The sequence below is a fragment of the Spodoptera frugiperda genome, chromosome 31 (assembly GCF_023101765.2).
Source record: "Spodoptera frugiperda isolate SF20-4 chromosome 31, AGI-APGP_CSIRO_Sfru_2.0, whole genome shotgun sequence".
In the NCBI taxonomy this organism is placed as follows: Eukaryota; Metazoa; Arthropoda; class Insecta; order Lepidoptera; family Noctuidae; genus Spodoptera; species Spodoptera frugiperda.
The window spans coordinates 2,068,542-2,095,466 of record NC_064242.1 but is presented as its reverse complement, the minus strand read 5'-3'; the positions used below and the strand labels follow the sequence as shown (position 1 = coordinate 2,095,466).

Below are 26,925 nucleotides of genomic sequence, written 5' to 3'. Positions count from 1 at the left end.
CTTTATCGTTTTGTGATAATCATATTTTATAGATTGAAATGTGAGCAATAAACTAAATTGTTCATAATTGGGCAAAATAAAAATATATATATTAAAATAACTTTAAAATGTAATTATCAACTAGCTGTTACCCGTGACTTCGTCCGCGTAGAATAATGACTTCTGAAAGAATTTTAGTTTTTTTATTTATTCTAAAATAAAAGTAGCCGAAGATACTGCTTAGTACATCAGCTACCTGCCAATAATTCCCGTCAAAATAGCTCCAGTTTTTTCTAAGATTAGCTGGAACAAACAGACAGACTGATAAAAATTATAAAAAATATGATTTGAGTAGGTACATGTTTATACGTTCACATCCATCGCATGGAGTAAAAAGGTTATTTTATTATTACAAACAGACAAATCAATTTTATATAATAGTCTAAATATTGCCAGTCCTTACTTGATTATTGGGGCTTCTCCGTGATTCAAAATGGACTCTTTTATACTAAAAACCAACCAATATGTTTCAATCAACTTATTAATTAACATTGTTATCTGAATCTCATGTAAAAAACAAAACCATAAAAAATTCAACCTCACACAAAAACCAGCTTTAAATATTATACCCCAAACAATACGATGTAAAATAAGATTTCACAATCCGCTTGTACTCATATGTATTTTATATTTTATCCGAAATACATTGAACGAAATGATGAAAAATTAATTTTATTGCTACCGTTTTGCATTGGAAGTCGTAATGTATCATGCTTCGGGAGCAACTGAGAGAATTTTTCCCCGACCAACTTACGTAATTTCGTTCCGAAACTCAACACAAATTGGAGAAATAAATGGGAAATATTAATATTCACAATGTTATTATGAACTTATTGTGGATTTTTTTATGTTTTATTTATTAAGTAACTTGCATATGGACGTTTTATTTACATACACTTTTGTTTTACGGATATTTTGTTTTTTTAAGGGGGGAAATTCTTTCATTTACTTTTCCTGCCTTGGGCGAGGCGATAGGGAATGTCAGACTCTTACTGACTAAAAACTACCCTCCTTTTCGAGCCGGAACCCCGGCTAGGTTAGGCAACCCGCTAGGTAGCCGGCAATAGCAAATATTATTGTGTTAATAAATTTTATACCATGATCGTTGCGTTTCTCGTCTACATAATTATGAGTAATTAGCTTCTACCAGCGACATCGCCATTGTTTCATTCCAGACCATAATCTACCCCTGTTCCAAATTTCATCCCGATCCTTTCAGCCATTTTGAGGTGATTGCATAAAAAACATACACACTTTCGCATTTATAATATTAGTAAGACTACTCAGCACTTCATATCTAAAGAGAATACCTATTATGTACCTAACATAGCCAATGTTAAAAAAAATATCTAAACCAAAAGAACTTTAAATACGTAAAAATCTATAAATACTCGCACACCTAAACTTACAATCCCAATAAATAGCTAGAGCATAGCTACACAAAGTATAGAGCACTTCCCTCCCTAATGTTACCATCAGTCACATCTGAACTTCAGTTAAAGCGACATCGACATACCTTTCAGTCGGAGCCGAGTGAACGAACCCGAATACACCCGAGTTCACCCGAACACGAAAATAGCCTAACGGAGGGCGCTCGCTCCCCTCTTCTTTTGTTCCTATTTTGTAAATCAAAAAATAGAACTGAAGGGTGTTTCGGGATGCGCGTGAGTCAGTGTCGGTCTGCGCGCCGGCGCGTGCGTCGATTTCGTCGCGGAAATCGGTTAAATTTTATTCCGGAATTCCGTTTTTTTTGACCTTTTTTTTTCTCATGTGGTGTTGAGTGGCTGTGTTAGTAGATACGTATGTGTGATGTGTATAGTGTTTCTTTCCTAAATTTGAATATAATTGGATATTCAAACCTTTGATCGTATGGTATGTTGATTTTTTTATTTTTATTGTAATTAGAACACGTGCTAATCCTTTGCTAATTTTAAGTAATAATTAAACTTTGTACTATACTAACACCTGAATACAGTATTATAATTTCTGTTGTATTGTGAATAGGGAATATTTAAGTTATACCAAACAGTTTGATTTTCGCAAAAAAAGTTATATATTTTTATTGCACAATATTGCAATTAGCGAAGGTTTTACATAAAAATGTGTATGCTAATTTGTCATACTTTATTTTCTAAAACTTCATAACTATATTTAAAATGTTCATGGCGTCTTTATATCATTATTTCATTATTTTCTATGAATTATTTGTAAACACGGCAACGCTCGTCGTTGTAACCGGACAATTATTTGTGAAATTCGGTCGTTAAAAGCGGATGGTTAACCGGAGTCCTGATAAATTTCTTGTACCGAGCTCAATCATCTAGAGGATCTAAACTGTATAATTAAAATATCCTTTAATTATATCTTATTAGGGATGACATTACAACTCATTTACAACTCATAATAAAAACAAAAAAAACAAAAAACAATATTTCCAAAAAAAATAAATCTGTCATCGTTGACAGCAATAATAAAACTTGTCGCCTTGTATTATGACTCTAATTCCTATGAATACTAAATTGATCCACTTACACCTATGTGCTATGTTCTGAGAAGTAACCCGTATTTTTATATTCGTTAATAATATAGAAACTCGTGAGTGTTAGATCTAAATAGTTTACCGACCTCATTATTTGTAAATATCGTAAAAATACGTCATTGGCGTGCCAACTACACATGTATGTTAAAACCACGATGATTTGGAACTTTCTAAACTAAAAATATTCATAACATTATATTCTAGATTTGTTTTTAACATAACCTAGATAACATTTTTGCTATAACAAAAGTTATATCATCAATAGGAATGATAACTGGGTATGAAAATTGAAAATCTATTAAGTCTAGCAGTTAGGTAATGAAAAAATATTAGACATGTATTTTTTTATTTTGTCATATAAGATATCAATACTGAGACAAAACAAATCACAGTTTAGGATCGGGAGCATACATAGAGTACCTAAAAGTAACGTCACGCGATATTTCAAATCGATATATCTTCGAAAGTTTTTGTTTCCGTAAGAAAATAAAAAATACGTGTCTAATATTTTAAAATAATCTACAAAACGGACATTAAAATAAAAATTAGGCATCTACCCTATTACATACTTGTCATTCTGTATGTGTCTACCAATCTACGAAATTACTACATCGATTAGAAACAGACTCTTTACTTAGATACAGAACTTTACCAAAGTCATTAAGTTAAATCTCGAACATTCCTATAAACTTTATCATTAAAATATCACGCAAAAGGTTAAAGTAAGTATTCCATAAATATTAAACTATTTTGCTGAAATTATTTGAAACGTTTTAATGCGAAATTATTAAAACCGACGCTTAACGAATTAATAAAGAGTAGTTACCGACCTCATTTATATGAATTGCTAGGGATGTGCTTGGTATTCGCGGATATTTTTGGCAGTCTCTCATTATGGGCTATTTTTGGATTAAAAAAGTGAATTCATTCATATATATGTGAGTCATTTTTAGATTATAGACCTGGCATCAAAATTATATTTTACAACATTTCATAAACGATATTTACATTACAAATTAAACATCATAATCTAAATAAAAATGTGTGTGATAGTCATAAATTAAACCGTGACCTAGAAAAACTATTCATGCATTGCATCTATAAAATCAGTATTCCGTATTGACTAATCGAAACATTTATAAATACCAATCACAACGTAGACGTTGTTTATTTATTAGAATAATTAATATACGTACAAACCCACATGCGTAAAATATAAGTTAAATAAAAACTTATAAAAAAAATATTATCCGATACATACATTATCCGCAGTACACAGCACATCACTACAGCCAACGTTAATAATTTGCCCGTCCGTCACTAGCGTAAAGGGGGCAATAGACTATCCGAACGGTCGAGAGCATTACAAAGAATTTTTTCACTACATTTTCACTGAGAAAACTATTTAAATCGTTTCAGCCACTTAGGCAGCGTATTGATTAGTATTGGGATTTGGAAAATGAGTCCAGGGATTTCCTTAGAACAAAGATAAACGAATCAGCTGTTCATTATAGCGAGTTATTGAGGATATAAATGGGTTAGTTCACTACTATGTTATATGTGGAATGCTGAGGTTGGCTTTTGCAGTAGTATACTACAAAAGCAAACCTATTATTTCTGTTTCGTGAGTTGAGTAATTATTAGTAATTGCGTTTCCAATTAATTGAGTGGTATTTTTTGATAACCGCATCGGTGCATTTAACAATATTATTGCACGGTACATATTGTTAAATGCATTTATGATATTTCTATTAAAATGTTAGACTAAGCTTTAGTTACACAGGCAGACAGACTGATGAACAATTTGAATTGTCTGTCAGTCTTTCCTTTCCAGAATTATACGTATCAAAAGTGCCTAATTAAGGATTCAAATTGAAATAAATAATTTGACTTTGACTTTCTGAGAATATATCAGTAAAAGTCAGACTTTTTGTAAGTAATGACGGCCTTGGCTCATTAGAAAATAAGAAATCAGACTACATGGTTTTAGTTTAAATTAAAGCCAAAAGCTTCGAATCGAGACTCGATCCTCGAATCCCTAGTGGTCGATTTCAGAACTTCATATTCCACGCTTACGCTTGTGACCAATAAAACAGTCATAAATTAATAAATTAATCGAATATTAACAGTTGAATTATGAATTGAATAGCCCGAATTGGCTCAAAATTCATAAATAATTTCCAGACATCGTACAAACGATCATAAATCACTCAATTCGAGGAAATAGCGCGCCATAAACCGATGGGTAAGGAAATAAAATTAACTTTGCCTTGACATAGATAAATACAATTTATTGTGGATATGACTTGTATTATGATTGAAATTGTCCAATATAATCTTTTGCACGAATACTGAAACGCTACTCAATTAAATTGTACTTAAATATCTTTCTATCTCTGTCTTTTGTAAAGAATTTGTAGTGACAGAACTATTATGGAAAGCGTCTTCAAATTGAGTGACTTTTGAGTATATGAACATTGGTGACTCAGCATTTTATGAAGACCTTCGATCACTACATTTCAAGTCTGTCTCTCTTCGTTGATCGTTTCAAGTCTATAATTTTCGGATTTTTTTTTCTTCTATCTGTTACTTCATAGATAAACTTGCCTTGACTAAATACACTACTGCCTACCCTAAGAAAGAAAAAATAGTTACAGTAATACTATATACTAAACTATATTCTAAACTAAGTATTCCATCATTACTATTATGCACAGAACACTCTCCATTCGTATTGTAAAACTCGAACAGTAAGCGGCTTATTGAATGTACACGCTAGCATATGAAGCTATCCTAAACTGTCCAATTTCTTCAATGAATTTCCAACTTTATCGAAAAAGAAACATGGTTGAGAATCTTCTGAAAAAGGTTAGCAGATAGGGGTTGCTTGATGTGCTGTATGTAGAAGCGGCTGGGAATAAGCTAGCTTCGAGTACTCGGCTGATCTGAGCTGGCTACCAGTTTTATGTGAAATTTGAGATAGTAAAACGTACTTGTAAATCGTTTTTTTTATTTACAAACCAACTGTTCTTTATGTTGAAAGAGCGAACTAAATCTTTTAACACAAATACTGTTGTACATTTTTGTCAATTTTGATGGAATGAGATACTTCTGTTAAATGTTCACTTTGAATTTTCTTACATCACTTATAATATTATGCATACGAGATTTCACGTAATAATGAAACTAACTAAAACAATTTGTTCGAAACTTAATGTCGTGTCGTTTATTAACTAAAAATCATTATCAAATACAATAATGGAGAAAGCTACTAGTTTCTGGTCACAGAAGGACATCATGAGCAGCGTGCGCAGATGCGGCGAAGTCGGGCAACTAACAATAGGCCGCCGATGTCGCCATGTAAAGCATTTAGAGTAAACTAGTAGAACATTTCTCCATAAATTTTCGTGAGTAAACCGTGATTTTTAGTTACTTTAGTATTCACGATAATGTCGTTTATTCTAATTAATTGAAGTAATCTTCCAATATAAAAACAAGCGTAGGTGATATTTTTTTTAACAAAACAACGGTGTTGTCTTCCATATACTACAATTTTCTTCTATTATCCGTGCACAAACTAAAATTTTCGCATACCTACACAATACGCGTGCCCTTCTAACTGAAGTTCCCATCTATATTTATCCCAAAGTTCAATAACATTGGTTCAGCTGTTTAGAAACGTTCGTCAAGTATTTTGCTATGAACAATTAAATGCGTTACGTTTTTGGGTGAAACAGTCATCAGTGACTGTGACGTGCTGATGGCTATGGAGTCATGATGGAGAAAGAAGAGGAAAATCAGAAGGAAAGAATTAAGCAAGAAGTTACATTTTATTTGGTACAACACCAGGCACTAACAGTGCACGCGAAATAAAATAAGAAATAAATTACAATAAAAATAAATGTGGACTATCCACTTTTATGTACAAAAAAAGAAAAAAACAGAAACACTAATAATTATAGTTTTGTGCCCCACAGTTGCACCAAAATCAAAATCAAACCTTCAAGAAAAGAGCATACCTAGGTACCTACTCTTGTTTAAAAGGTTGGTATAATAGAGTTGTGACTCTTCTAGTGTTGCGGGTGTCTAAAGGCGGCTCTGATTGCTTTCCATCAGGTCCAGACGGACCGTCGAGCAGACGCTTGTTTGATTTATCAAAAAATGGGAGAGTGCTAACAAATACTGCAAAGCATTTTGAACCATATGCAGTTAATGCTAAAACAAATTTTACTTCAAAATGAAACATTATTTTGCAAGTGTCTGAGTACATTTTGCTAGATATTGTCTAACGTAAATAGATTTGCCCTAGAATCATTTGTTTATGTTCGGTCTCGAACGAGGCTGTGACGTCATATTGTGTTTATACAAAGTTGGTTGATTCCCATGAAATGTGGGGAGTTTTAGCTGGGTTATTATTTGATAGATTTAGACAACATTTCTCTTGATAATTCTTTAAAAAGGTAGATTGGACTACTTTACATCACTTATTTTAATGAACGATTGGCAAAATTCTAGACTTCGGTAACCTCACTCACACAACAAAACACAACGCATTCGTTGTTTCACGTCGGTTTTCTGTGAGGCCGTATCACTCCGATTGAATCAGCCCATTTTTACTAAAGTATGGCTCTTCCACACTTCATGAGTGAAATAAGAATAAATTCGCCTGTTATTAAAAAGTATTTAAAAAACCTTACTCCTGTTCACGTATAGGTACTACGATCATCTCATCGCAACTCTTCATGAACGTAACCAAAGAACAAACAAAAGACCAAAAATTTTCCAAAAGCATTACAAAATCAAAATTCCCCAAAACGCTTTAACATCAAACAAAATTGTTATCAACAAAACAATTTGCGCCACCAACATAAACAAGCAAAATTCGTAACATAACATCTTCTAAGATGAATTCACCATAAATTTTCGCCAAGCATCCGCCATATTTGCTTCACGCCCTTTGCTTAAAACTGGAATTTATTATGTCCCAGTAATTTTGATAAACGAGATAGCTCGGAGACAAAGCCGCTTCTGTTTCTTGGAACATGTTCAGCAGGAACGCCGAATACCGACGAAAGATCTTTGAACGTGTTTCGACTTGTTGAACGTAAAGGGACGTAGGAAATGTGCATGGATAATAATAGATGTACGAGTATAGTATTCTACCTTTTACAAGTTTTAGCGCGTGGTTTAGCTTGTGTCTGTCGTATGTATTTGAAAAATTTATTTAATTATTTACCGCAGATTTAACCGCATGGTCAAAAGAAAAGTAAGTAGCCTGTATGCTATAATCTGCATTGAGCAAGCGTGCACTTTAGTAAAGATTTGTGAAGATGATTCGAATTCGATACACAAATTGTAGCCTTGAAATGACTATCAATATTGTAAAGTAGATTTGTTTTAAAACGCATTTAACAAATTGGGTTCCGGCAAGGAATGTGGGTACAGCTAGCTGCCAGCGTGCTTACGGTGCGTCGCCCACTAGGGTCAAGCTTGCAGTCGGCGGACCGACGGCGAGCGATGCAACGTTGTTTCGCTTACGCCTGGCGGGTGGGGCACTGCCGGCGCCGCCCGGCTATCTATCGGCGAATAGTAAGCGCGTAGCCCATCGCAGTCTGTACGCTGGAAGCGCACGGGCGCCTCAACTACAACTCAAGAGGACCGTGCGCTGGCCACCCACCGTCGGCTTTTTAGTATTAACGTTATGAAATATATCATACGACATACGATTTAAAGTTCAAATTTAAATGACATATTAATTGCTGGGTTGGAGCTCTACCTTTTAGTTCTTAAATCCTACTTCACCATTCACACCAAACAACCAAGTAATCATCTCAGAACTTACCACCTTTACAACAGAACAGAAACATAATCAAAGGAGAACGTAATTAGATAATTAAATAATTAATTACCCACAGCTTTTGAGTAAGGTCGTTAATTTAATTGTACCATTTCTAACACTACAATTATGTTAGTAATTTAAGCTATATTAAACTAAGTTGCGAACTCCATTGTTTAACTGAGAAAAGGTCAACAATTACTACGAAATCTTAGTTGGCAACTCAACCTGGTTAATTTAAGTGCTTTCAGTTTCATAGTATTGCTTTTCCACCTGGAATTCTCTGAAGGGTTTGGTTAATATAATTAAAAATACTGCAAGACTATGATTCTCTTCTATATAATTATGAGGCTTTGATCTAATCACCAATTAGGTTATGTGCGATAGTATGAACCATTTTGATATATTATTTTCCTGCTTGTTTTTCCCAGCTTAAAAATATGCCAACTACATTTTTTATGCGATAAGCCGCGGGTATATGATCTGATGCCTGATGGTAAGCAATTGGCGCCACCCGTGGACACCAAAACACCAAAAGCGTTACAAATGCGCTGTCGGCTTTTGGTGGTTAGAAATTTGAAAATTGTTGGGCCCCACGACGAAACAATATACAGCTTTATGTGACGTCGGTTTGTCTGTAAAGCCGTGATTAAACTCAGATTTTGGTGCCGCAAGAATGGCTCTCCCACACTTAAATTCGACTTACTAATATGGAAACAACTGTCATCTGTTTTTCTTTCTATAATCTGTCTACTACTCCATAATTTATTTAAGATTATGAGCATATTTACGACTACCCAGAATAACTGAGAAAAATAATTCTAATGCTAGCAACGAAAAAATAACACTCCTGTTTCTGAGAAATCTAGGATCTAGGATTCGACGAAGACTTTAGGCTGTCTGAATTACTTAGAGATATAAAATATATACACGTGCAAAGTCCACCCACGTTATTCCACGAAGAGAAAGGCTCTAGGACACGACTCAAATCCAAAATTACATACATACATACATAACTTCACGCCTGTCTCCCATGGAAGTAGGCAGAGACAATGGACCGCCAATTGCTATGACTCTTACATACCTCTTTCGCTTCATCAACAGTCATCAGTCTTTTCATGCATGCTCGTCGGTTAAAGGTACTTTCAATTTTGCCTTGTTCAAAGACGTGACTACTAAACCAATATCATTATGTAAAGATAAAAAAATAGAATAAAGAAAATAAAAAGGAAAATATCTTTAAAAAAATCCCAAACCATTATAGAAGACAAATCTCAAACTGGCCAAAACGTCTCAAAAGATATGAGAGGATAAGAAACCATTTCACGCATTCATTACTAAAATTCCGTTTTGAATTATAATTTACGAGTTTGTCATCCTTCCCTTTAATTCTTAGTTGTCTACAATGGAATACAAAGGGTGCGGATATGTCCATATATATCTAACGTTTAGGTACACAGAGCTACACATAACCAGTTTATCATGGTCACGGTTTGTTTTACATTTGTGGATATTCAACGGTCAGCTTATACTGGATTTGTGTAACTTGATGTGTAGTTGGGTACACATCATATTGAGAGTGAAACTCCAGTGTTGCATCCGGGCCGGTATCCTTTGTAGGGCTTGTGTATAATGGAGTTTGTATTTGATATGATTTCGAGGTATTTATTGTAATTTTTGATGTTTGTTTTTGTCGAAATGTTCTGTGGGAATGATGCATTTTTAATGTATACCAGAATTATTGTATGAAGTTTTGTATGTAAGTAAATACAGGTGGATTTTAAACGAAATGTTTTAACTACAAGTCTTGATAAAAATATGCAATGTCTAAAGAAAAAGTTTTTATTTGGTTTTTAATCATTTACTAATAATTTAAAAATAATAATAGAATACCATACCATGAAATAAAAATAAAATCTTAATTTATATTATATTTATAATATTGAATTATTTTGACTGAAAACCTACTCTCAGTACCTTCCTACACATATTCTTGGATCCTAAATTAGCTCAAAACATTACCTAACTTTAATTAGAAGCACTTGATTCTTCTTTGAACAATCGCTGGAAGAACTTGAGTACTAATCCTACCTAGAATAACAAAATTACTTCCACTAAATTAAAGCCACCTAAATTGGAGATGTGAATTCCAATTTCCATATTTAATCTGTAGGCAAAGAAGCCGCAAATTACTTCAGAATTGCCATTGTAATATTAACTCTATTTACATGTAGACAATAGGTTGTTTATTGTTTGTTTTATTTTTAGGTACTCAATAGAATGTGAGCATGTGTAAGTTATATTCTTTCAATACGAGGAATTTTGGAACGTGTTTACTAGATCAAAGTATTTTGATGTATTTTGGAGAGAATGTAGCAGGTAGGTGTGCAAAACTCCTACGTTTATAATCCAGAAGTAGTATGTAAGTATCAAAATAGCACGGGGTTATCGAAAAATATGACACCACATTGGTAAAACGGTTAATCGTCAGCTGATTGGTTAGATTTCTATCCCCAATGTGACCCAAAAAGACCTTAGTTCTACCCTTATTAACTCACCATTGCTTGCTTTTAGTAAATCAATAAATAGCTATGCTACGAAGATGTAATAGCTAAGCTATGAAACTAAGTGGTCGTTTCCACTGATACTAAGCTATGCAGCAGTGCGGGAAAATGCACAGTTCGAGTATACAATGTATCGGTAGTAGGAAAACCATCCATAGCACGCATCTTTCCATATAAAAAACATATCTTAGCTGAGCCCATTTCCACCAGTGTTAACCAAAGAATATGATCAGTGGAAGCCAAACGCATCCACAGCAACGTAGCATAGCACATCTCTGGTGGAAAAGGCACACTAACAAACAAACAGTTACAATCACTATCTGACGGTATCAGCGTTACGTTGTTAGCTCGTTCATTATTTCACAGTCCTGCGCTATTGTTTTGAAAAATGATATGGATGGGACGCTATTGACTATCGAGTGTTTTTGTGACGACAGGTAAAAATGGAGAATGGAAATATTGCAAAGCCATTCATTGAAAGATGTATTAAGTCATTCTATATATTAAGTACTGAATGATACTAATCTTTGTTTATAATGTATGACATTTAAAACGCTTTTATTGGCTATGCTACCTCGTATTTTGTAACACTTTGTAAACTTCGTGATTGCAACAAATTACTTAGACTATGACTATGAAATTAAAGTTGTAAATAGGCGTTGAATAAATATAGTACATACTAAAATTATCTTAATTTAACATATGACAAAAACTCGCGGAACGATTAAATTAGAATATAATAAATGATTTTGATTCTGATTCTACAAAGAATGCTAAGCAATAAAATCTGTTTAGAAGTCAACATTCCCACCACCAAACTATCGCAATCGAGACAATTAAAAATGAATTACAAAAAGAAAAACCGAATTAACAATGAATCGGTTTTCCATTAATAATATTACGGGCGAAGCATTTGTAAAAACGAGATACTCATAAACTTAACAGGTGGACTGGAAATACTGAATTTTTCAGCACAATACAGTTCCGAGCTGAAATTGTTCGAAATACCGAAAATGTTGCCGATAAAAATTGTTTTCCGTCGAATTTTTGTTCATTACAGCTGTGTTGTGTGGTGCAAGTGACAAAAGATCAGCGATTTGTGCATTACTAGAGAACAAGGAAATTTTTGCCATATTATATGCATCGTTTAAATGAATTCAGAAAATCAAATTAAAATAGCAAACAGCGTAGGAGAAAAATCTATTCGTTCTTGCAACTATACATCATCTACCTACGTAACACCTAATAACTGGCTAAAATAATTAACAACATTCGTAATAACACTAATAATTATTTTGACCGTCATGATATAGGTAGTATGTATGCAACTATACCTATTACCAAACAACAAACTATAACACAGAACTTTAATTTAACACTTACTTCAAATACTCTGGATATTTAACCAAAACATTTTCGTTCATTATTTTAGTATCACAATCTTTTCTATTTATTTATTACTATTAAGGCATGTCAACAGAATAAACACATTAATAAAATAACAAGACGAAAACAGAAGATTATGTGCTAAAGCAAATTGTAGACATGTAATATTTTTGAAATCTTTTAGCAGATTACACATAAATCCTAACAAACTACAAAAAGTTTTTAAACTGACATGGTCACTAACACTATTATTAGAACTTATAACGGGATATTTACCATGTTATAGTAGTTAATCCGTGATCATGGCGCTTGCAACAGTGCCGAAATATCGGAAACTCACCAAAGTGAATAAACATGGTAAATATCCCGTCATAAGTTCTAATAATAAACTACAAAAACCCTAATATCTTCTAACTTAAACCAAACTACTTCAATACGAGAAAACCGAGCCCACGAATAAGTTTATTTCGACGACACTAATTGGAAGGACAGATAAGTGATTACCATTTTAATTGTTTTTCAAGTTTTGATTGAAGAAAGACCCAAGTTTGAGACATCAATCTATGTTGCTATGGTAATCGCGGAAGATACCGAAATACCTCCGAGTGATGGATCCCTTTTATGTTTACTGCCAAAATTATAAACGAATTATTGTTAATTTTTATAAAGAAATTAGTGGTATAGTCCGTAATCTCATTTTGGATTAACAGCTTAATCGCGTATCTCTTCGACGATGTTACTCGAATAGTTTCAAGTCATGCTTGGGACTCATTAGCACAATGGTGAATATTGTCCAGTTCATCACCGTAAAACCGAATTAAATTAATAATATTTCTCACAACATTTACACTAAACAAAGTATAAGTTACATACAATTATATTATATACAATTTCATTGATAATTTTTAATCGTTGCCCCACACTAGGATATTTTCCCAATGTCATGGGTGCCTTTATAAACATACAATTTCACTTACACATGACACCCAAACCCGGAACCGCTAGCTGGTTGCCCATCCACCTCGCCAACTGTGCAGTCATGTAAATTTATAAATCTTTGTTTATATCAAATTATTCTTGACAAATCAAGATCACCTCAAAGAATAGAGCTACTTACACGAAGAAGGCCACAGCCCCTTTATCGCATAGAAACAATAGTTCAATAATACTTAGTCCTAAGGTTTCGTCAAATCAAACAAACAAGAAGGTACTAGAATTATCCCTCCCCCCCCCCCTTCTGTTTACATAAGTCCCTTCCAGATAATATTTCAAATTGGTACCCTAGACAGGTAAACAAACGTTTGTATTTGCTTACGTAAACTTTACTTTATAGAAATACTGGTATTTCTGTATTTGACTTGTAAATTTCAGGTATTTGACGTTTTATTACTTAGAAATATATTTATAGGACTATTTTTTTTTGCTTGAGACTAGGTTTTATTCAAGGTTTTGCTTGTGTTGATATTTATTTGGTTTATTTGTTCAACGTGACTTAACAGAGGTATATAACGGGACTACTTATTTAGGAATATAACTGACTTAAAAAATTTAGACGTTATAGAAAATTGAAGGAGGTTCCCTTTATAAAGCTTAATTTCCCATTATGCATTGTCCTTTTAACCTTATTTCTTTATTCTTTGTTTAAATAGATTTCATAAAATTTTTGAGGACGTCCCTGATCAAGTTCAATAACTCTAAATGGACACAAGCCGGACTAAATAGATTTTTTTCATCATCATTTCATCTGTCATCATCCCTATTATCTTTTCAATAACAGAAATCTTGTCATTCAATAGCAGCTACTGTATGGTATCTGTTATTGGCGGAAATTTATCACAGTATGGATTTAACTTCCCCGTATTTGTTTGTAGAAAACAGATCGCCACGTGTTGAGACTGACACGTGTATGATTGGGTGACTAGATGATGTGTGGACGTCAAAGGCAAAGAACTTATTATGACATAGGTACCTAGACATTTTTATTTTCCTTGCTTTAGTGTCAAGTAAAGTGTGTGTTCATAAAATATAGGAATGTGAAGGCTTGTTATTAGTTATATTTTCATAGATTTTTGGATGTTTTAGTGGTCATTCTGCTATTAAAGTTGGAGTTAAATCCGAATATCATGATCGGTTCAGCCAATTCGAACCTGCGGACTGCCCAGCGGGTTACCGCAGCTCCGGCTCGAAAAGCAGGAATAGGAACGCGGTTTTTTAATCAGTAAGAGTTTAACAATCACTCTCGCCTCGCCTAAAGCTAGAGAAGTAATTAAATAATTTTCCACCCTCAAAAAAAAAAAAGGCTAGAGAAGTCATTTTGTAACTAACCTTGGCAAATAAACAGATTTTTACGCTTTTTCTTAACTGTTATGATTAAGGTTCTGACATCGGTGTTACACAATTTAATACTCCGATGTTTTCCAACTACGTTCATTCCATAACTTACTATATTCCACACAACATTCTTAACAAGAAATTTAGCAGCAAATAATGTAAAGTTCAAACATTTATTATAAGCGAAGCACGCATTTTCTTATCACGTTTTCGACTCGATTTGAACAAAAGACGTTCCGTTTCGTTTCAATCCTCTGTCGTATTCAAGGCGTGCTCATTTCCGTACTATTAAACTTCCATGAGAAGCATCTCCTATCAGGGAATGGGCGAGACTTTTTGTCGTTTGTGTTTTGTTTTTTGGGAGATTTTGAAAATGTTTTGGTCTGAATGTACATACGATATTCACAAGCTTCCATGTGCGAACTGCTAAAGAGTGGATTTCTTTGCCGGAGTCTGCGTTTCCTGATGGATTTAACCTGGGTGTCTTCAAGGCCCAAGTGAATAGGTTGCTTATGGGCAGACGTGATCCATCGTAAGCCGCATTATCACTTACCACCAGGTGAAATACCTACCAAACGTCGACCCACTACATTAAAAATTATCTAAAATAAAATTTCTGCTTAACTTAGACTTCAGTCTTAAAAACCATTGGCCCAGGTCTAGGCTTGATTCAGTTCATGTAAAGGATATAACTATGACGATGAACTTGCCACTTTCATGGGCACTCTATCGTTAAAAACCTGTCAAGAACATATTGCATGAAACTAAAGCTAAAAAAGAAAAGTAATACAACAAACATTAATTAAAATTACAAAATGAAAAGGAAAAATTGTGTCACAAGACACATAACTTATTCTTTGAAAATCTGATACAAGGTCAGACGCCGGCGTGGGCGATTTCCCGCGTGCCCAGTCGAGCAAAGAAGGCATTAGCCTGGATGAATTAGCTTTAAATCTACAAAGGAGACAGATTAGGCCCCTCCTCTTTGCTAAATGTAAGACTTCCTTGTATTATTTTTCTTTTTATCCATTCAAGTAATTACCTACTTTGAACAAAGTCATTTTCTTTGCGATTGAATACTAAATAGCTGTTTAGAACAATTCTGTTTTTTTATTCAAGGGTATTTTAAATGTGAATCTTTCTTATAAATGTTATATAATGATTTAAGACAATGTAACCTATTACCATGTAAGTAGATAGCAGTAGAGGCCCATAGTTGGAGTATGTGGACATTTTTCATACTACATTATAATAACTGTATTAAAATTGAAGACCACACTGTAAACACAGATGCAATAAAGTGATTCGATTCGATTAGAATTCTTTGTTACTTATAGTATTTCTTAGTATAAGTATACTTTTTCTTCTTATATTATATGCTACTGATGGTATTTATGAATTACGTACTTCGTGAAAGTCGAACGATCTTCTTTACTCATCAGTGGTTTTTTAACAAATCCATATTACAAACTTTGCCCCATACTATAATAGTGTCCTGTGTGCGTTTATAAACGTACAATTACATATACACATCACACCTAAACCTGAAACAACAATTTTTAGATCAAACATAGTGTTACTTCGTTCAGGAGCCCGCTACATGTTGTAAGGCAGCTAGTTGCCCAGCCACCGCGCCAACCGTGCAGTCAATATTGTTACACATGAACTAATAAGATTGTCATGTCAGTTCAATTAATTTTTGCTTTGATTGAGGTAGGTAAGTACTTGGACGAAACTAAATTATAATCTGACATTTTCTTAAACTTTTGGGTCTTTATTAAACATCAATCAATTATTGAGAATGGTAAAGGGCACGCTGATCTCATTTTAATTGTTTGAAAACTTCTTTTGGCTTCTTTTCCATCACTTTTTGAAGATTTCATCAAGTTTTCCTCAATGATGTTGTAGATAGAGTGGGGTAAGTCTACAGAACTTTGTCTATTTTCATTATATACTAGCTTCTACCAGCGGCATCGATTTGCCCATGTTCCCTCGAAATAAAAACTATCCTATGTGTTTCATAAAAGAGTAACGATGGAGTTTCTTACTCGTTCTCCATTCGAAGCTACACTTTGGAACGAGCGCCTAGCTTCACTGACAGACAGACTGACGGACAATTCAATTTGACGTTTCAAAAGTGCCTTATTTAGGATTAATTGAAATAAATGCTTTGACTTTGACTTTGACTTTTCATACCATAATCTTCCTCTATTCCGCTTTTTATCCCGATCCCTTCAGCCGTTTTGACTTAATTGATTAACAAACATACACAAATGCAATAGTAAAATTAATAAAACTAATTACCTGGTCCAAGAACCTTATACATAGCAGTCACCCTTTATGTCTATCTGTCAACAAAACAATTATATTTAATCAAAGAGAAAAAAAATGTCCATGTTTTAATATTTCACGCCTGTCACGGCTTGTCCAAAAGTATCCCGACCCACGCCACTCGGTATCCGCAGATTAACCGCCGAGGTCAACCACCAATCTCTAGGGACCGGGACTAACGAAAAAAAAAAACAAAAAATGCCCAAAAACTTTTTTAACTTACCTTTTTCGCAGTTCACGTAAAACTACTAAAATAAACCGCATTTTAACGACCCACTGTGAAATAGAGCTCGATGTATTTTTATTTTAGGTTTTTCTTCTTTTTTTGAATTACGGTTCGAGTTTTGTAGTTCGGGTTTTAGGCACAATTTTTGATTACTCTACTGTGGGCTGTGTCCTGAACGAATGTTGCCGATGGGAAGAGCAGCTTTTCCACGAATGGGTCGTTGGTCGAGTTCATGCGGGATGTATCTGGAATTAATCTATAAGATTCGACGTTGATCTTGTCGCTAACGAGTGATAATATGAATTGTGATTTTTTAAAACAATATTCAAAGTGTTGGGTTTTTTTCTGTTTTTTTTTGCACCAGAGATATGTTATGATATGTTGCTGTGGATGCGTTTGGCTTCCACCAATCATATTCATTGGTACACATAGCTTAGCACTGATGGAAACAGATTCAGTTAAGCTATGTTTTTTTTATATGGAAAGATGCGTGCTATCGATACATCGCATACTCGAGCTGTGCAATTTCTTCGCACTCTCACAGCTTGGCTATTACATCCTCGTAGCATAGCTACATAGCACATCTCTGATGGAAAATTACCCAGATTTTTTCTTGTAAGGTTTAATATCTTACATTCGAGTTTAACAAGAATGCTTCTAAAAAAATGTTGTTCGTTGACAAAACATAGCAGTCTATCGGACTACAAAATGTTCCATTAAAGCTATTGTCTACAAAATAAACAAATTAAATTCCAAAAAGATCATAAGTAATTTCGGAGAAAGCCAACGAACGTTTGATTCAAGTGTTTCTATAAAAATAAAACACAACAAGCGCGCTTCTAAAATTTTCCCTTTTTGTCCTTGAACTTGAAAAAGCGGCAAATTTTTCTCATCAGCCGCCATTTTAGTTTTTATTGGGGTTCCTTGAGCAAGATATAAAAACTTATGCTTATAAAACGATAGTTTGGGATGAATATAGCCTTGTTTGACGCGGGCATGAATTGAATTATGTTAATGTGGTGTTAGGATACTTTCATGAAGGGACACGTTCCGTAAAGGTTTATAGTACTTGTACCTAAATCGATTGCTTTATATTCATGATAGTTTTGATGTAAATCTTAGTGACTTAAAGTAACGTCTATGTTATGTTGTCCATAGTTTGGTACAAAAATGGAGTGCGAGAGAAATTCAATCTACAATACGGTAGATGAGTAATTTTTATTACAATATCCGACTTATAGATTATTTTAAAACATCAGACACATAAAACATGATTACTAAGCAAGGGGGTACCCTTGAAATGGTAATTTCATAGTGTTATTACAATAACTAACAATCTTTCATGATAATCGTTTTGTTCTTATTTATTCAAACTTGCTTCTGTCAGCGGCCTTACTACCCACATGCCCGTGGGATAAAAAGTATTATATCAAGCAAGTCAGCTTATACCCTGTCTGTACAACGTGCCATATCAATTGCACGGCTTCTAGATAACATACAAACGATACGGGAAGGGTTTTTTATAACTCATGTTTTCATGGTACAAAGTTATGAATTTTTCAAATCGCGCTGCCGCGTGATTAAAAAGGTAGATTACTAGGCGATCAGATTGACAGAAGAAATGTTTCGTAATACTCGCGAGTGATCCCTGTAGTGTCGTGACACGTTTGTATGATTTAAAATGAAGAAACATGCGATACCAAGTATTTGGTATTTTTTTAATCGTATTTTCAGCTGAAACTTCGTGTAGAGACTCTATTCAACCTGTATTCATCAGCGCTTCTTGATGTATATGGGTATTTTGTTATCAAAATTTAATAAAATTTGTTCTGTAGTTTCAGCGTGATTACGGACAAACATCAAAACCTCTAAACAAAAAAACTTTCACATTTTATAACTTAGTTTGATAGTGTGATTAGTGTGATTGCTTACGTCTCCATAAGATAAGAGGTTACTTTGTTGATTTTGTGATGAATTTTGCACTAGGAAAACATCAACCACTTCAATTTTAAACCTAACAATAAACAAACAACACGACTGAGATTATATTTACTCGTAATCAAATTTTGGCACGCTCCCTAATGATCTTTTCAGCGTCTCTCCAAAGTTCATCGAACCCGGTAACAATAAAACTTTGGACCGATATAAAACATTCGCACCTATGCCTATTGATATAAATAAAATACTAAGTTTTATTTTTACGTCACTTTTTCTTTCATAACTATGTTGATATTGAACCTGAGTCGTCCAATGGAAATGAGACGTATAACACATGTTCATTTTCTAAAGAGTCAAAAAATAATAGACATATGCCTTAATACTCAAATGCCACTTAATTTTAAGACGCTCTTAAGACTAGTTCTGTCTCTACCAATTCTTTATAAAATGACAAAGATAGCACAATATTTAAGTACAACTTAAAATTGAGTATCATCTATCGCCCGAATACTGATATTTTATGAAATGGGTCTAAAGAGAGTCCTTGAACCAAAAGTTTTTTCCACGTGTTATAGAAACTAGCCACAATTTGGGTTTCTAAATCTGGAAAGAAATATGAGAGGAACAAAAATACTGATATTCGGGCGATAGTAATATAACTATTTTAGTCGATAACAAGCACTATTTAGTAATTCAATTATCACCTTAACACCATATAAAAACGTTCGCATGTTAATTTTATAAAATAACACCGTTTTTATTTTTTGCACCACCCCGACGAAATGATATGTTCGTAACAGGTCGATCCACACTTGCTATACCGGGGGCTGATAAATTAAATTTCGCAGCGAACTGACGGCCGAAGCGATAAACGAAATAACACACTGCCACAGTCGGACCACCCACTGTACTGGCTGCAGTTTTGCGTGCAAATATCTTTGCACTTCCATTCTTTTTGTTGTAACCAGGGTGATTTAATGGACTGCCCGCTGGAGTGGTAACTGCCCTGTTTTTGGTCGCGAATTTTACTCCATACTATTCGGTTTTGCGGCCAATTTGTGTTCGTTCCTAGTTACCATGCCTTTTTTTTTGAGGGGGGAAAATCATCCAATGACTTCTCCCGCCTTGGGTATGGCGAGAGGGAGTGTCAGACTCTTACTGACTAAAAACAACCCCGTTCCTTCTCCTGCTTTTTGACCCGGAGCCCCGGTAAACCCGCTAGGTGGTCCACAGCTCCGGATCAGTAGTTACCATGCTATGCAAGAGATTCCCCGAAGCTAAACTAAGGTAATTGTACGAATGTACGGCTATCAATTATGCGTGCTAAACTTCTAACGAATTGCAACTCGATTTTTGAATCGAGTTTGAAATGCGAATACGAATCGGGAAATTGAGCTACATTAGAGCAATTTCATTCAAGCGCCCGAAATGCGTGCGTGATTTGGGCGATAATTCGCTGCTGATGGCTTTTGCAAATGGAGCGGTGTAAAATTTAACTCAGGTAGGATTTAGGAAACTTCTTCTTCTATTATAGTGATGACTGTTTTAATCTGTAATTACCAACCATATTTAGAGAAGTTGGATTAGTGCCTAACTTTAAATTTTAGGCTTCCTTTCGTAATGTCGACCAAATTGTATAAATTTCACATGAGTTGCCAATGCTTACGTGTATGAGACAACTTTAATATTAGCAAATAATTCGTTTACAGTAATCTAGTCGTTCCGAAACTATCGTATTAACCTACATAGTCAGATAATAACTTTGTACCTCTCATATTTCTTTCCAGATTTAGAAACCCAAATTGTGGCCAGTTTCTATAACACGTGGAAAAAACTTCGGGTTCAAGGTCTTTCTTTAGACCCATTTCATAAAATATACCAAAGCATTATCTTTAAGTATCATAGTCCTCAAGAATCCTTTAACGGTCGGAATATTCCGGTGCCCTCGTCATTCTTAATACTTTCCTGTCTTCAGAACTATTCTTTTGTGTCCTAGCTCATAAAAAGTGTTCCATGACAAACGACCCGAAGGTGTAAGTTCTACCAGGTCGCCGCCGCCGCCGTGAAATAATAAATTGTCGCAAACACAAACTTAATAAAGCAGTATTTATAAGAAAAATTGCTTCTTTTATATTTGTGAAGACATACAATGGAAAGATTTCTGATTCTTCTCGCTCGAGGCTGAATGCTGAGGGGAATCAATTTATTGGCTTGAGCAACATGGTAGATACTAATAATACTGATATTATAATAACAATGTTGTAGATGTTTGCTAGCAGAGCAGCCTCGATATTTTATCAAGGTTATTTTTTCTATAAGAAACTTTCGGATCGTTTGTACAGCTATTCTCTTCATATTGAGAAAATTTCACAGAATTTTGTTATTGAAATTATGGGCATGTAGTTTTAACTTATTTTGACAAGTTACATAAACCTGGACCAAACTCTGCCTAACAAAATCTTTTTTGTATTAATTTTTAATTAGTTTTATCGTAAACCTATATTAACATTGGAAACTATTTAGGCTTTAACGAAGCTGCAGACTGCCTAGCGGGTTATCGGGGCTCCGGCTCAAAGAGCAGGACTTGGAACGAACGAGGCCACCTGGTTTTTAGTCAGTAAGGTCTGACACTTCCCTCGCCTCGTCCAAAGCGGGAGAAGTCATTGGATACTATGAAATTGTATCCTCAAAAAAAAAAAACTATCAAATATCTTCAAATTTCTTTGCAAAAACATTTTGTCTTAATTTCACACCAAACCCTAATCTCCTACGTAGACCATTGTCCCTTCATGCTGAGTGGGTTGCAGTAAAGGAAAATATTTATTTTCGACACCATCAGCCGAATTAACGCGAATGGCCGGCTTATCGCCATCATCAGTAACATTTGGTACATTTCTACTTTGATACGTGCCCATTCGTAAAATGGAGGCTTTAATTAAGCCTTTATTGCCTCCGAATCGATTGCTATCATTTGCATATGAATGTTTTTGTTTACGTGAAAATGTTCAGAGAATTATTTTGTTTTCATCTGATTTTTTTTTGTTTGCTTCATTGGTTTTAAAGTCGTGGTCGATAATGTTGGTTGGTCCTAGGATAGTTCCTTGAGGAAATAAATTATTTGGAGTTGTTAAAACTATTTTTATATTATTTAGTAAATGGACTATAATTATGTAACTTAAATATACATAAAATTAAAAACTAAATAAAAACTGCCCCTAAAACATACAGACAGACAAAAAATAATTTAACCACATTTTGGTCTTTAGTATCTGTGTAGTAACACCCTACTACTTTTTTATATTTTCAATGTACAGAATGTACACTTCTACAGTTTTATTACATGTATAGACTTCCAAGTTATAAACCTATACCCAAAGCTTGAATCTGTACGGATATGTAGAATTCTAGTCCATCGAAGACACGAGTATCGATATCATTTAAGCCGTTTACAGCATGTGTGTTCGATTCCAGTGCTAAGGTCCGAACGTTTGTTACATCCGTCCTGTTATCTTGTAGCTTCAAGTTACACAGTGTTTACAGCTCTATAGTATTCTGGTTTGAATTTGTCAAACATACAATGGACAGGGATTCAAGTTCAATCTCCGGTTTTGCAAAGTGCTTACAATTTGGGTACGAATTTTCAATTCTTGTCAAGAGCGTCTCGTTTTTAATACTTCAACTAAGATTTTTTAGGATGGTAAGCAATCGCCGCCGTTCATGAATACCCGAAACACCAGAAGCGTTACAATGCGTTGCCGACCTTTTGCGGTTAAGAAATTAAAGGTTTGTAAGGGAATCAGGTAATGGGAAGATTGGGAAGTGGGGTAATTGTGCCTACGGTAACCTCACTCATACAACGCAAACGTTGTTTCACGTCGGTTTGCTGTGAGGCTGTGATATCACTGTGTAATTCATAATTTTATTAAAAACAATATCGATTTATCTTCTATCATGATGTGACAATATTAACTTATCTCCAGAAAGACGAAATCTGAAATTGTCTGTTACATCATTTTAACTAGGTATTAAACCGACATCTATTCCTAGATTACCTACTTCATTACTTACTGGGTCATGACCTGAACCATGGTATTAATTAGTCTACACAAAATATAGAGCAACCTTGACTATTCTAACTGTGACGTGTATTAATTAACCCACTGGGTAATTGGACAATTTTACCCAGTAATTACCTCTTCGAATGGAAGTTTCTAGATTTGTTTGTAATTACAAAATAAATGTTCGTTCGTAAACATTATAACATTGAAGGATTTCTGGAGTGTTTTGATGAGTCAATTAGTTTTCTAAAGTGAGGTAGTTGCTAACTGTAGTAGTGATTTGAAATTAATTCTAGAATTTTCGAGTAGGTATTATTTTACTATGATTGTCGCTTCCCTGATACACTATGAAGGTTTCGTCTACATAGCTTTAATCAGTTTTCTTAGAATTCTTGGTTCAGTAAACTGTTATCCTTTCTCTACTTTCATTAGCTTGACGTAGCAACAATTAATGTATATTTCGCAGTAAGATAGATAAAGCCGTAATACAGTTATATCCCTTTTTTAAGGGGAAAAATCATCCAATGACTTCTCCCGCCTTGGGTGAGGCGAGAGGAAGTGTCAGTCTCTTACTGACTAAAAACCACCCTTTTCCTATTCCTAACCTTCGAGCCGGAGCCCCGGTAAACCCGCTAGGTAGACTCCAGCTCCGAATCAAATAGTTATATCCCTAGGGATGTAATTATACACACACATTCGGTACGAATGATGAGTAACTAACATTATTTTAATTTCATTTTTATCCTTATTTTGCGGAAACAAGGGCAGTCTCTACTAATACAAAATGAAACCCGATTTTGATTTAGTGTAGAAAATGAAAGGTGATTTTAAGTAATACAAGGGAACAATAAATAAACTAAAACCAAACGAGAATCCGCTTTCAGTCACGCTCAACTAATTTCCTTAACAAAACATACTTAAAACTAACGTACATCTCGCAACACAAGCATGTAAAACAATTTAGGTTTCAAACTCTAAAACACAAGTTTTCGAAGTTCCCAAACATTCCTCTAAAACCGCTAACGTACGGCTATCCATTGACCGCTTGGAACCATAAATTACCGTTTATACGTTAAGGCTTAAAATGCCTTGTAAATCACCTTCGACTAGTTTTCAGTTTGTGAATAATATATCTGAGTAACTGCGAGGCATTTTTCTCTTTAAATGCTGTGTGAATTTGTTTCTGCTAGGGTTATTAAAAGTTTTTCAATTAGTCTGGCTGTTTTAGTGTGCGATTGATGAGCATAGAGGGTCCCGCGAAATATTTTATGTTATTTTATTTTGGAGGCGCTACGAGTATCTATCACATAAACGAGCGTAGTTTTTTGGCTCTATCCTGAACTTCTAACTAATATAACTCAGGAATCGCAACTACTGAACTTGAACTTAACTTAAATAGTATTTAATCACTAACTTACCAATGTGGCAGTATTAATATAACCTAAACACTTCTTTAAATAACACATAATATGTAGATACTTAACCTCACGTTCGTCTCCCATGAGAATAGACAGAGACAATGGAACGACATTTGCTACTTACATACCTCTTTCGATTCATCAACAGTCATCAGTCTTTCCATGCATGCTCTTCGACAATATGTCCGTTCTCTAAATAACTTCTACCAAAATACATTTCACAAAACTTACTACTTACTCGTAGGCTAGTACAAAGCAACACGAAACTCCGAAAACGCAACAAGATTTACGTTCACGCCGGTCCAAAAACAAAGCTAAACGGGAGTCCACAAATCAACATTGACTGTTTACGAACTTAGCACTATTAGTGCCAAAACTTCAACTAACAACATGAGAAGAAAACGATAAAATTCTAGTGTTAGTGCCTAAAGTTTGTCTGTTCTTTAAACTTGTTGTTTCGGGGTGTGCAAAGTGCCAAGTACTGGATCGTGAATCGTATTAAGTGCATCTTAGAATACATTTTAGAGTAAGTTAGTTTAGGTGGTGTCAGTTGTGTAGTGTCTTTTAGGATGTTATCTTCTGAGTCCTGTAAGAGCAATGGGCCACTAGAGATGTGCTATGCTACGTTGCTGTGGATGCGTTTGGCTTTCACCAATCATATTCTTTGGTACACATAGCTTAATACTGGTGGAAATGGACTCGGCTATGCTATGTTTTTTATATGGAAAGGTGCGTGATATGGATGGCTTTCTTCAATCTATATATTGCATACTCGTGTTGTGCATCTTCCTCACACAGCTACATAGCTTAGTATCTGTGGAAACGCTCACACAGTTTCACAGCTAAGCTATAACATCTTCTTAACAAGATAGTGAATTGCCTTTATTTTTATGTACCTAAAAACCATTTTAGTTGATTAAAACGATGTAATTTTTATCTAAAATAATGTCTAATTATTTTTAAACCAATTATTTTGGAACATTGAATTTTTAAGGGCCTTTTTAGACAAACAAATTGAAATGTGTCTAATTTAAAACAAACGCTTTTACTACGATAGTCCGCCTGTTACACCGAAGTGTGCTATGATTAATATGAAACTAAAATTTAACTTAAAATAAGAAACTAAATTGAATCCAGTTTTTTTTGTGTTTAAAAAATAGTAATACCCAGAAATTTTATAGTAATAAATTTAACTTGATAACAATAACTTGAGCTTAATACTAGATTAAGCGCTCTGAAACTAGTGACAAAAATTGCAAAATTAATAATATTTGCAATAAAAAATATCCAAATAAGTTTATCACTATAGATATATCAAACATGACCCAACAGAAAATATTTGTAGGTTTCGTTAAAAAAAAATACATTCATACTGTATGAAAATCATTTTCAAAAACTTATCATCAAAAATCCAATCACATATTTATCGATCGCAATTACACTACGGTGTGAACGCAAGCTCGGTACCCGTCGGTATTAATTTATTAAACAGGTAGTCTGCGGCCATTCCCCCAGGACGCTGCTCGATGCAACAATGACAGCTATGTTTTAATTATACAGAGTGATCTTCGTTATAAACGTTTAATATTATCTCTTGTTTGGTATTCATATTTTAATATGAATTTTGGGTTAACTGGTTTAGCCGCTCATGGCTATGTTATGACTGCTTGAAGTGAACTCTCTTAGTAAACTACGCCTTTCAAGGTCAAGGCTTTTTAAATGTATGTTTTTATTATCTCTAAATTTTACATACTTAAAAATTTTAATACAAGCTAAAAATGTGAGTTAATAATAATTATAATCAACTTTTTCAATTAGTGGATTATGGCATGCACATGACTAATGGGGGACATACCAAATCAATTAACCTTTACAACATCTACGATTAGGAGCAAAGGCACACATTACTGTGTATAGGTAAACCAATTAGACAGGGTCCATAATTGTGACTAAATACTGTATTTTCCAACACCTGTGTATATTATGGATGCAATAAATACTTGAATAGCAATTCTCCTAACAGCGTCTTTAAAAACTAAATAATAATATTCAACCAAATAGTGTAAAAGTAAATACAAACACCAGCGGTAGCTACTCTCATAAAAAATCAATACGCTACCATGAAAACGAAAATCCTGACATTGTGTAACAGATTCCCGGAATTTTATTTATCATTTTCGAAAACCAATAATACAAGAAACTTCACATCGCTATCCATATTTATCCGTATCCAACATCCGGCTATTTACATATTTATCA

At 34.2% G+C, this 26,925-nt stretch overlaps 1 protein-coding gene across 3 annotated transcripts in view; it reads left to right on the top strand.

Moving 5' to 3' along the window:
* Positions 1–1,715: 1,715 nt before the first annotated feature.
* The window catches only part of LOC118276042 (protein TANC2), a 310,683-nt gene continuing 285,473 nt past the window's right edge, over positions 1,716–26,925 (top strand). For 2 of the 3 annotated variants that reach the window (XM_050707485.1, XM_050707484.1), the window contains exon 1: positions 1,716–1,911. The gene's annotated coding sequence lies outside the window, so the exon portion shown is untranslated. The remainder of the gene's footprint in view (positions 1,912–26,925) is intronic. The other variant, XM_050707486.1, reaches the window with a different exon arrangement.